The sequence below is a fragment of the Lipotes vexillifer genome, unplaced genomic scaffold (genome assembly GCF_000442215.2).
Source record: "Lipotes vexillifer unplaced genomic scaffold, Lipotes_vexillifer_v1.1 scaffold823, whole genome shotgun sequence".
NCBI lineage: Eukaryota > Metazoa > Chordata > Mammalia > Artiodactyla > Lipotidae > Lipotes > Lipotes vexillifer.
Genome location: NW_006772547.1, coordinates 474,962 through 487,648, shown reverse-complemented (window position 1 = coordinate 487,648; position 12,687 = coordinate 474,962). Strand labels below are relative to the sequence as shown.

Sequence of the window (12,687 nt, the reverse complement as noted above, 5' to 3'; positions counted from 1 at the left end):
ACTCTTTCCCCAACTCTAATTTTCTAGTCATCTTCCCCTCTTCTCTCCGTCCAGTCACATCCCACCCCCTCATTTCTAATCCTCCTGCTAACAAACTAATTCAAGCCCTTCTCAGTTTCTCCTGTAGCCTCCTAACTGGGCTTCTCACCTGCAAATACTCTACCACCACACTGCCCGCAATCTATCCTGTATGGTACAGCTATCGTCAGATTAAGGTATCTAATATACAGTCCTTGATTCAATTCTCTACTCAAAAAAAGTTCAGTAGCTCTATGCGTGCTTTAAAACCTAGACTAACATATTTTAATCCTCACAGCAACCCTTGCCAGAAGGTATAATGATTATCAATTTCCTGATGAGAAAACTGAGGCTCAGGAACGAAGTCATTCTCTCCATAATCATAGTGGAGGTAAACAGAAGGGACAAAACTAAAACCCAGCTTGTTTACTTACCAAGCACAACACTATGTCACATCAAATACAAACTACTCAGCTTAGCTTTCAAGGCCATCCATTTTCAACCCAACCCCAACTGAGCCTTCCTACCTTATACCAAAGTATGCCTTATTCATGAACTCTGTGTTCCAAACTACAGGTTATGATCAATTATTTAGTTCATCGTGAAATCAGTTTAATGAGTGACAGCCATCTTTTCTTTTTTTCTTTTTAGCCAAAGAGAATAATAGAAAACATAGAGTGCATCCAGCATGGTAAGGACAGTTATTGTTATTGAAACCTTTTGTTTTATACATATACACAAACATTCATACATGCCTACGTTAGGTGAAGAAATGACATGTTTTCCTTACTGTGGATCATAGTAAAAAAATTTTAAACCAAAAAAGAAAAACAATTAAAACCAACTCACTATTCCTCACATCTCCTTGGCTTCTCGCCTCCATGCTTTTGCTTTTGCTAATCCCTTGGGTTGGAATGCTTTCTAATAATTTCTGCCAGTCAGAATCCTGTCCATCCCTTCAAAGACTGGCTAAAATGCCACTTCCAAGCTACTAAATGCAGTCCCAGGTTTTCCCCTAATCAAATGTTTTTTCCCACCTTTTAACTTAAGTAACATTATTTTTCTCATAATACATCTGTGATCATACTGTGGTTATTTGTGCTCAAGTCCAGCCCCTCTATTAGAATATAAATCCCAAAGAATGTATCTCTGATTGCATCTAACAGTGCTTTTGCATATAACAAATGTGCATTACCTGTTGACTAAAAAACCTCAGTTATAAATCAACATCATAAATAATTTCCACTACATTCCAAACTTCTGAAACTCTCATCCTTCAAACAGTCTTTACCATCTTCCTCCCAAAATTAGCCATTTCCAATAATCCTCTACCTTCAATCTTCCCTTGCTTTCCTCTAACCATAACCTGTCATATATCAATAACCTTTTTCTTCTTTCAGAATCATACTTTACATCAAATAACACCTTTCCTTCTCCAATGCTTATCTTCCACTTTATTCTTAGCTCTCTAGCATCCATAATGATAGGTCTTATACTCTTTAAACAGATATTTCTTTCATTTTCTCTTCAACTACACTTCAGTTATTTCAATTCATTTATGGTATACATATTTTTGTCAGCCCCATTAAACCCTTTGTAGAAAAAGGCAGGTTATGAATAAATAAACTGAAACAAACAAAACATATAGATAATTTAGATAAATTACCTCAGATACTTTTTCATTCATTCATTTATTTATTCAACAAGCATGTGTCTACTGGACACATGTCCTCAATTCTCTTGTCTATTCTATCCTGTAATTCAGAAAGCAACTTTGAGAAAAGCATGCAGGAAACAGAGCCGAGTTGACTCATACTCTTCACTCACAGAGACCAAGTCATTTGTGGGGTACAGGCTCAAAAAAGGAAAAACCACAAGTTATACTAGACATAGATGGAAATACAGCTGCCCCCCCCCACCAGTTGTTTCAGGGGGCTCAAAATCTACCCAGCAAAGGTGAATTTGAAAAGGAACCAACCAGTAGGAGTAGCTAAAATGAAATAGGCAGAAAGCCTTCAGACAAAAATAGATCCAGACTCTAGGTTCATTCTAGGGCTGCAAGAGAAATTTGGAGCAATTTAGTTCCTCTCCTGAGATCCCTAAGAAATCCTTTCAAATATCCAGCTAAAGTACGGTACACTTAAATCCTTTCCCCAAACCTTAGCCAATACTCATTTCTCCATTCTCTGAACTCCTATAGCACTTACCGTCTGTAAAACTCATGTGGGAACTTAATCATAAACTACCTTGTTCACAGTAATGAACTGTTAACAGAACCAGAATTTATTTACATATTAAAATCAGTGCGGTCCTCTTTAAAATAGTTACCTTGGGAGGCTACCACTTATTTATTCACTCCATCTATCCAACCATCTGATGCATTTAACCAAAATTCATCTAGTACCTAACTAACTACATGTGAAGCTATTGCCACTGTTCAAAATATTTCCAAATTCCTCTTTGGGAGTACTTTCCAAAGTTAGTTAATAAGTCAATCAAGAAAACAATCCCGGGCTTCCCTGGTGGCACAGTGGTTGAGAATCCGCCTGCCAATGCAGAGGACATGGGTTCGAGCCCTGGTCCGGGAAGATCCCACGTGCCGCAGAGCAACTAAGCCCGCGTGCCACAACTACTGAGCCTGGGCTCTAGAGCCCGTGTGCCACAACTACTGAGCCTGCACTCTAGAGCCCGTGAGCCACAACTACTGAAGCCCGCGCACCTAGAGCCAGTGCTCTGCAATAAGAGAAGCCACCGCAATGAGAAGCCTGCACACCGGACGAAGAGCAGCCCCCGCTCGCCACAACTAGAGAAAGCCTGCACGCAGCAACGAAGACCCAACGCAGCCAAAAATAAATAAATAATTAATTAATTAAAAAAAAAAATCATCCCCATTTCTGTGACTAACTAAATTTAAACCAAAACTATTCTTTATTCACGTTACTTGATACTGACAGATCTTCAACATTTCTAAAAATCAAATATTTCAAACTAAAAAGATTCGTCACCAATGAGACCATTCAGAATAACATTATGCCTTGCATTACTTGTAACTGTGCCATCCTAGAGGGATTATGAACTCCTAGAGAATAGGGACCATGTTTTACTCACCTTTATAGACTCCCTCCCCTCAAGAGCACACAATAGGTACTCAATATATAAGTAAACTGTATATAATGTGCTAGACAATAAATCAGAAAAGGTGTTCTAAAAATGTTTTGAACACTAGTACTGAAAGTGACTACCAAAATACAAAAATCCTCATTTGAAGGTACTGTATACTTTTGATACTTGTTTTAAAAAATCAATTTTCTGAAAGAACTGAGGATTGTGGGAGAGAATGGAGGATTGTGGGAGAAATGGGAGGAATGTGGGAGAGATGGGAGGAATGTGGGAGAGAAACAATTGTGGGAGGGAAAGAACTGTGGAATATAATAGGGAATTTGGAGAAAGAATGCGTAATTTTGTAAAAGAAGGGGTAATTTTGTGAAAGAAGGGGTAACTGTGATAGAGTGGCAAGAAAGGGAATTTTGGGATACATGCGGAATTGTAAGAGAGATGCAGATTCTGGGAGGAAAAAGAATAGTGGAAGGGACAGGGAATTTTAGGAAAGAATGGAGAATTGTGGGAAAACACAGACTGTGGAAGAGCCAGGGAACTGCAGGAAAAAAGAAAAAAATCAATTTTCTGAAATCTTACACTGTTATAGAATTACTTCACAAATGTCTTTCTCTCCCTAAAAGAATAAAAATACCATAAGTTCCTTGAGGGAAGAAACTTCATCTAACACTTTTTTATTATCCTAAAAACAAATTAAATCAGACAAATTCTTAAAACAGCTAAAGATCTCTAAACAGTCATTTAGGCCTAAGGTAAGAAAAACCAAATTAAACCAGCCCCCAGCTCCAGACCAGATTTACTCAGATTAAACTAGCCTCAGATTAGAAGAGAACCTTTGGTCCCACCCATTAGGTGTTTCTGCAGGATAGTTCCAGTTCCATTCTAATCCATTCTGCCTTCCCTTATATCTAAAGGCCTTCCCCAGTCAGATATCCCTTTGTCCTTCACTATCTCAAATACCTACCTACACACACACACACACACACACACACACACACACAATTTTGTCTGCAATACCTCCATAGTGCTCAGCAATTTCACACAGTCCCACTACCATCAGTAATGGTGAACACTACTTTCTATCAAGCATTCAACAAGTACTTACTAAGCACTTAAGAATCAAGCTGGGACTTCCCCGGTGGCGCAGTGGTTAAGAATCCGCCTGCCAATGCAGGGGACACGGGTTCAATCCCTGGCCCAGGAAGATCCCACGTGCCACGGAGCAACTAAGCCCATGCACCACAACTACTGAGCCCATGTGCCACAACTACTGAAGCCCATGAGCCTAGAGCCCACACTCCGCAACAAGAGGAGCCATCACAATGAGAGAAGCTGAGCACAAGGAAGAGTAGCCCCCACTCGCCACAACTACAGAAAGCCCACACGCAGCAACAAAGACCCAACACAGCCAAAAATTAATTAATTAATTAATTGGGGAAAAAAACAAGCTGTTGTGAGTTTCCCCAGAGATTAAAGAAAGTCTCAGCTCTAGAGCAGGTTACAATCTAGCTACCATTTGTAAAACAAAGATAAATAATTCTCATAAACTAATATAAGATTTAGCACTATACAATCAACATGTGAATGCTGTTCTTATTCAAAGTAAGGAAGATTCTCAAGAGGTGGGGTTACTTAAACAAGACTCTTGAAAAGAGGAGCAACACCTTTCTTTCTATACTCCCAATATCTGTCACCCTGATTCAGGGATGTTGTACCTCATATCAAATTTCAAAAACCAATATTTTATGAATCTATCATAATACACGAGCAGCATGCTCCTTTCCACCATATTCCCAACTTATTAGTGACTTAAATATGCTAATTTCCTTAAAGACTGCCACAAATCTGTCTCACCACTGTAAAAATCTCCTTCACAGTCAACTATATCCAAATGTCCTCAGAATACTTTACCTTTTCTTCAGCCTCCCACAAAATTATCACCATCTCCATCATACCCTGTCCCTCATCCTCCTCTCCCTCTTATCAAATTTCCCCATCCCTCCCTCTCTCCTCCACAAAGAAGAAACACATATTCATACCAATCCATTCCTTCCTAAACATAAGAATTGCCACAGAAGCCTGGAAAGAACAATCAAGGATCATTTTAATCCATTCCCAGATTCCCCACACTAAAACTCTCCTGAAGACTGTCAAAGAATTCTGCACAGTTGACCTGGTAACTACTTCCAAGATGAACAACTATCACTGCCAAGCAACTTCTCCTCATCTCTAACCAGCAACACTGATGCTGCAAAGATGCTATTTCCTACAACCTAGTCTTTCCTAAAGGTCCATCCATCAAACTTCCCTTAACCATATCACCCAGTTTTTCCACTCTAATTTTAAATGTTTTTCTTTAAGAATATTAAAGATATAAAGACATCAAATTAAAAAGCTAAAATAGTAACTATCAAAGTTTGAAAAGGAGAAAAGGTATAATGACAGTGACACAAATCCTTTCCACTCATAGTAAGAAGTCCCTTGACTCCTTTTTTAACATCATTTTGATCAATCAAGAAATAAGAGTACATGCATATTACTTGGAGACCTAGAGAAAAGCATGATAAGAATTATAAAAATTAATGATTAAAAGTAGTCTCTGGAAAGTGGGACTGCAATGGACAGGTGAGACAGGGGTTATTGCTTTTCATTATAAGCTCCCTCAGGACAATTTTTTAAATTATGTACATGTATCATTTCATATAATTTAAAGGAGAGAAAAATAATGATATACTTTATTTAAATCCATTAAACTTACAAAAATTAAAAGAACTGATAATATACAGTGCCAAAGAGGGGGAGGAAAACAGACCTCTTCATACTATGATGACAATAAAAATGGGTACATGCTACTATGTAATATATTGAAGCCCTTAAAAAGAACGAATAACTCCAAATGTACTGACATGGAAAGTTTTCCAAATCTTTTAAAAATAATCCTGGATTATTTCTATAAAAAAATTTTAATAAAAGCCCCTATCTACTCAAATGCTAAATTATTCTCCTTTAGAGTTATTTGCTGAAAGAATGAATGACTGAATTTTCCCATCTCTCCCCCAAATTTCTGTCTTCGCCTTTAATCCCTCCACCCTTTATATCCATAAAAGGGTTTATCATACTACCCTCTCTTCAGTTTAATTAATTAACATAACAACGTAATGTGTATATAGTCTTTCTTAATAATATAAAAGGTGACTAATTTTCAGATACATTTTAAGGGTATGGTTCTAGCCCAGAGTTCCCTCTTCAAAATCCAGTCTGGCGTGAGCTCAGCAAATCCAACAGCCTGGGTACATTTCCTGATAGGAAAATGCTAGTACTCCCTCCAACCTGGCTCTAGAATCATCCAGTCTCTTCAGGTTCTCCTAGACCTCAAAACAACCAGTCCTGACCTCCTTGCAACTTAAGACCAAAACAGATATCTTAATCCTCCATTCTGCAGGCCCACACTTTGTAGGCTGATGTATTTTCTTCAATACCACCATGCCTCAGTGAGAGTATCCATTCAGGAACAGCGAATGGCAAAAGATCTCCCACCAGCCCCAGGGTTATGGAACCAATTCAGTCAGTTAGACTAACCTGAGCTACAAATCGAGTCTCCAAAGAAGGGCCACCAAGCATGGATTCTCCCCACCATTAATTATAACCCTGTGTACTGCAACCCAAGCTGCATAATATGGCAACAGTTCTCTTGGACCAGATAAGCTGGGCAGTGAAGAAAACGGCCAAGTCAAGTAATTTCCATTCCAGCATCTGCCAGCATAGAGTTCACCCAGCCTCTGGTAAGTGATAATATTTCAAAATTGCTAAAATCTAAACTCCATGGCCTAGAGAATCCCTGTAGGCCAGGCATTTTCTTAAGGTCTGCTTCAGAGATTCTCATATTCACTCGTGCAGGTCTAAAATGTCTCAGACCAAACGACAGCCTAAGGTCTAATTCTCAGTGACCCCAACCACTGCCGGTACCCGCACTTACCGAATGTCATCTACAGAAGAGCCCAAACAGGTTCGGAACTAGGCCATCCTGGCCCATCTGGAATAACTCTTTAGTCCTTGGGCCAACACTTATTAATTCTGCTACATCTGTCTATTCTATCATGCATTCTCTTCATATTCTCCAGTATTTAGCACTCCCTCTTGCTTCAAACCTACCCTTTCTATTCAGGGAAACTCTTTATATCCCTTCTTTTCTTTGCTTAGAAACGCTTCAGTTCTTTCCACAACGAAATACCTAATGTATCTGCACAATGAACACCCCCCCAGAATCCTCAAGACTCCTCCACAGCCACCCCCTGCATTCCTCCACCTACCCGGCATCTTTCCCTCCGGCCTCTCTCCTAGTGCACGCTCCCACTACGTTTCCTGCAAGGATTCTCTTTTCTCCAACCCCTGCCCTTCCCTTCTCCCAAAGAACACATTCAGGCAGCAACAGTGACTGAGGCCTGCGGTGCATAAAGCACTGCACCAGGCACGGTGATCAGAGACCTGGTGTCTTCCTAAGCTTTTCACACCCACACCCAACACCCTCTGGCCACCCTGTGCAACCATCCCACCTCCTTCCCTACCTCTGAAACCCCCCTCAGGCCTCGGAGGCCGCCTTCTCGCTTCAGCCACCCCCGTCATTATCCTTTCTCAACCCCCCAACCCACCATCCGCGCCCTGCTTCCTCCCGTCCCCCAGCCAGCTCCTGCGTTTCCCTCGGCCTCGGCCTCGGCCGGTCCCCTGCGTTTCCCTCGGCCTCGGCCTCGTCCGGTCCCCTGGCCCCCCTCGGCCTCGCCACGGCCCGCTCCCCCCGGGACAGGCCGTTACCGCCGCGCGCTCCCCCCGCGCGCCGCCCCCTCCCCCTCCCTCCCCCGGGCCCGGGCCTGCCAGGCCGAGCGCTTTACCGCGGGCGGGTGCCGAGTCGCGCGGTCACCGACTGCAGGCGGCGGCAGCTTCAACCTTTCTAGGGGCCTTAAGAGGAGGGGAAGGGGGGAGGGGGGAGAACTTTTGCTGTGGCAGCTTCGGCAACAGCTCCCACCCCTGCGCCTTTCTCCTCTTCCTCCCCCTCCTCCTCCTCCTCTTCCTCCTTCTCTTCCTCCTCCCAGAGCAGTAGAGACGCAGACATGCCGCGGCTAGAGCGCCGCCGCGGTCGCCGCCACTGCCGGCGCGGTGCATTGTGGGAAGCCCCGCACAAGGGGAAGCGCTCGGCGGCGCCGACTCTCCCTGGGCCAGCGACCAGGCTGGGAAGACCCAGCGTGGCTTCGATTCCGGCGCCTGCGTGTCACCAGCCCAGTGTGGCCGGGGAAGCTGGCCCTGAGCCGCGGGGTCCCTTCGGGCTGGGCCTGGGAGGAAAGCAATTTGAAAAAGACCAGAACTGAGGAAATGTCTGTGAGACGGGGGTCCGCCTTCAGCTTTAATCAGTGCTTATCGCTCTGAGAAGTGGAGGACTCGGTGGCCGGGTGCATTTCAGGCTCGGGGCAAAGGAAGGGGCGGGAACCTAAGTGAAAGGTTATCTTTCAGAATCTTTTGGCTTTTTCGTTTCTCCTCTCTTCCCCAGTCCTGTCCCCTGCGACCTCCAGTCGTTCACCACCACCACCCCAAATGCTACCTTTTCCGGAAGCGGCAACACAGCGCTCTTGAAACTAGCAAACCCGGTTAAGTGTCTGCAACCATATGCAGGGTGTAAGCATAGAGAATGATCAAGAAATCCGGCCCTGGACCCTGTTGCGCAAGGTCTTACATGGTATTTCCCCCTCACTTCACCTGGGGCCCAAACCTTCTCGGTCTGTATGGCAAAAGACATGGTTATGGTCTATGTGGACCTGGAATTGAACAAGTAATGTCTCAACACTTGGAGGCCCTTTAAGTGACCTTAGCCAAACCGTGACCTCCTTAATGGTGCCTTCATTCAACTAACATTTATTGGGCGCCCTGAGGTGCTTATGCATACTGCGATGGCTTACAATTACTCATCTTTGTGTCCGCACCTAGCACAAGGTCAGCCATGTAACATAGATGCTCACTGAATGTTGAGTGATTATGAGCATCAGAAACATACCATGGGATGAACACCTTCATTAAGATTTCTTCATAATAGTCTGAAGATTTATTTAGCATCTCTCTGCAATACTTAAACATAACCTCTGAGAGGCGAGGGAAAGGAAAGGCTTTAAAATATCTATATAACCATTTCTGGAGTTCTCCTTCCCTTATCCACACCCACCTTCCCACCCCTTGCCAACTGAATCTTCATTTGAATTGTGCTTTTTGGCAAAACTCCAAATTCCTGCATTATGCACTTGTGATGGCACTGAATTAGGTTAGTGTCTGCGAGGTTAATGTTCCCCCAGGCATTAACCTTAGTAAATTGTGATGCCTGTTTAGAAATAGAAGCCCAGAGGTTCAGCTTAATTTAGCCACGGGTAACCAAGAAGAGCAAGGGTAAACTACAGCTCCACAATCACCTCTCCATGTGCTTTCTCCATTAAAAAATATAAATTTTAATAAGATGACAGTGCAGGGGCTTCCCTGGTGGCGCAGTGGTTGAGAGTCCGCCTGCCGTTGCAGGGGACACGGGTTCGTGCCCTGATCCGGGAACATCCCACATGCCGCGGAGAGGCTGGGCCCGTGAAACATGGCCGCTGAGCCTGCGCGTCCGGAGCCTGTGCTCCGCAACGGGAGAGGCCACAACAAGTGAGAGGCCCGTGTACCGCAAAAAAAAAAAAAAAAAAAAAAAAAAATATGACAGTGTGTATTCTGAATGCTAATTGCAACAAAACATTGATACAAGCTAGAGCAAGGGACAGTTATCTGGAGGACAACCTTCTGGCAACTTCTAGTATCTGCAATGGCATCAAATTCAGATGTTAAAAGAAAAACAAAACACCTCTGACAGCAAAGAGGCAGACTCTGAATATTAGGTAATAGGAAAACTAATAACTGAAAAGGGTTGAAGTCCTGGAGATTACACCCAGTGGGCTGAGATTGATTGGTTTATCCTCGGGAATAGATCTAGTTCTCTGCCCAGCACCATAACTAAGAAACAACAGAGGAACAACTGTCTTAACATGGTCAGAATAAAGAGCACTAAAGAGGTAGTGACAGCAGAAGTGATGACTGGGAGCAAGTTTAAGCCTTTGGTAGGTTGAACTTCTGGAACTATTTCTCAGGCCCAGTTTACCTCCTTCATGCTCCTCTTGCTCACCTCCCCAACACCAGTCCTAGGCATTCAGCCTACTTTCCTTTATTTTTTTTAATTTTTATTTTGAAATAAAGATTCACAAGAAATTGCAAAAATAGTACAGAATCCCATTTACCCTTCATCCAGGTTCCCTCCACAGCAATATCTTATAAAGTTTTAGTAAGATATCAAAACCAGGAAATTGACAATGATACATTATCATTAACCAGACTACAGAACTTAGTTTTTACCATTTTTTAAAAAACATTTGTGTGTGTGTGTGCACGTGAAATTTTATTCCAGGTATCATTTGTGTAACCACTACAACCAGGATATGAAACTGTTCCATCATCACAAAAAAACTCCCTCATGCCACCTACCTTTTTGTATTCACAAATCTACCTCCCCTTCTAACCCCCCTACTCTATCCTTGCCCCATAGTAAGCACTAATCTGTTTTTCATTTCTGTAGTTTCGTCATTTCAAGAATGTTATATAAATGGAATCATAGAGCATGTAAACTTTCGATGTTTCTACCTAAACATAATGCCCTTGAGTCCCATCCCTGTTGTGACAGGTATCAAACATTCATTCCTTTTGATTGCTGAGCAGTATTCTATTGTATGGATGTACCAAGATTTGTTCATCCATTCCCCAGGTGAGGTACATATGGGTTGCTTCCAATCTTTTTACTATTACAAATAAAACTGCTATGAAAATTTGTGTACAGGTTTTTGTGTGAACTTAAATTTTCATTTCTCTGGAATAAATACCTAAGATTATGATTGATGGGTCATACGGTAAGTGCATATTTAATTTTTGAAGAAACTGCCAAACTATTTTCCAGAGTGGCTATATCACTTTACATTCCCACCAACAATGTATGAGAGATCCAGTTTCTCCCCATCCTCACCAGCACTTGGTATTATCACTCTTTTTTATTTTAGCTATTTAAATAATGTAGTGGTTCATTGTGGTTCTCTCCCTTTTAAAAAGAGGTTCTCTCTCCCCATAGCTGGTTCCTGCATAGGATGCATGCTATCTCTCTAACTCCTACTTTCCATGTGTGTTTTTAAACAAGCTCACAGGCCCCTTTTGTTGAAGGATTTCATTACATATCACTGCAGAGAAACACAACTCTTGCTTTACAAGCTATAACTTTACAACTCAAGTTATAAAGTTTCTTGAAATATTAAGTACATATAGCTTATGTCTTTTTTTGACACCCTTTTTGAGACGGCTCCAGGAAACATCTGTTAAGCAGGTGTAGAAATTTCTTTTGGGAAGTGGTACACATAAGCTGCTCAGGATGCAGTGCACAGGTGGCAAACTTAAATGCCTAACAAGCCAAGCAGGTAACATAAATAGGTGAAGCAGGTCAGATATAAAGATAACTGACAGTGAAAGGGACAGTAAAGAGCCAGACGGCTCAAGCCAGTCTAAAGGGCGTAGACATTACTCATTTCCAAGTGAGAATGTGAAGAACAGGAAATCAAGAGAAATCAGGAATCTGAACTTTGGGGTGAGCTCTCCCTAATATTAATGTTGACAAGTAACATTTAAATTTCTGTGAAACGGGAAAGCATGTTAGACAAAACATGTCTGTGGGTCAGATTCAGCCTACAGCCACCAGTCTATCTTATCTGATTAGGCCTAACCTGTGGAAGGCTGGCACCACTGCTCCAACTGGTGGGATTTCCAGGGCTTCTTTCCTCTCCTCTGGCTCTGGAATGGGTTCTCTTCAGTCTTGGCCCTCTGGCTGCTCTAAGAGAGGAATGTACTTCCATCTCTCATCCCCAAAGACTTCACCAGGTCTTCAGAACCTCCTGTATTAACCATCTTCCAAGCTTCCTGGACTTCTCAGGCTCAGGAGGATGTGGAAGTACTATATTCTCTTCCCATGTGGTTGCCTGCAGCATGAGCCATTTGTCAAGGCTGCCTCTACCTTAAGAAGAAACTTGGCTTTTTTGCAAAGCTCTAAATTCATAGACTTGTCAGAGATAGGTCCACAGGAGCCTGATCCACTATATCTTGTCATTTCCACTCCACCCAGAGAAACATGGCTTCTCCTGTTCCTGTGGGCCATCTTTTCGTAGGATACCTCTCCCTCAGTTTCTGCTTCAGATCTGAAGGGCACTTCCAGATCACTGATATATTCTAAAACTAATGACCAAAATGTGGACACAACTCAAGCATCCATCAACAGATGAACAGATAAAGAATATGTGGTATATACATACAATGGAATCTTTCTTTTTTTTCAATCTTTATTGGATTATAATTGCTTTACAATGTTGTGTTAGTTTCTGCTGTACAACAAAGTGAATCAGCTATATGTATACATATATCCCCATATCTCCTCCCTCTGGAGCCTCCCTCCCACCCTCCCTA

General features: G+C 42.4%; 1 protein-coding gene across 3 annotated transcripts in view; it reads right to left on the bottom strand.

Annotated features, from left to right (window-relative positions):
• ZNF148 (zinc finger protein 148) overlaps window positions 1-8,271 on the bottom strand; it is a 132,786-nt gene extending 124,515 nt beyond the window's left edge. Inside the window, exon 1 of one of the 3 annotated variants that reach the window (XM_007447601.1) lies at window positions 8,022-8,271. The gene's annotated coding sequence lies outside the window, so the exon portion shown is untranslated. The remainder of the gene's footprint in view (window positions 1-8,021) is intronic. The other 2 variants (XM_007447600.1, XM_007447602.1) reach the window with 2 other exon arrangements.
• Window positions 8,272-12,687: the final 4,416 nt, after the last annotated feature.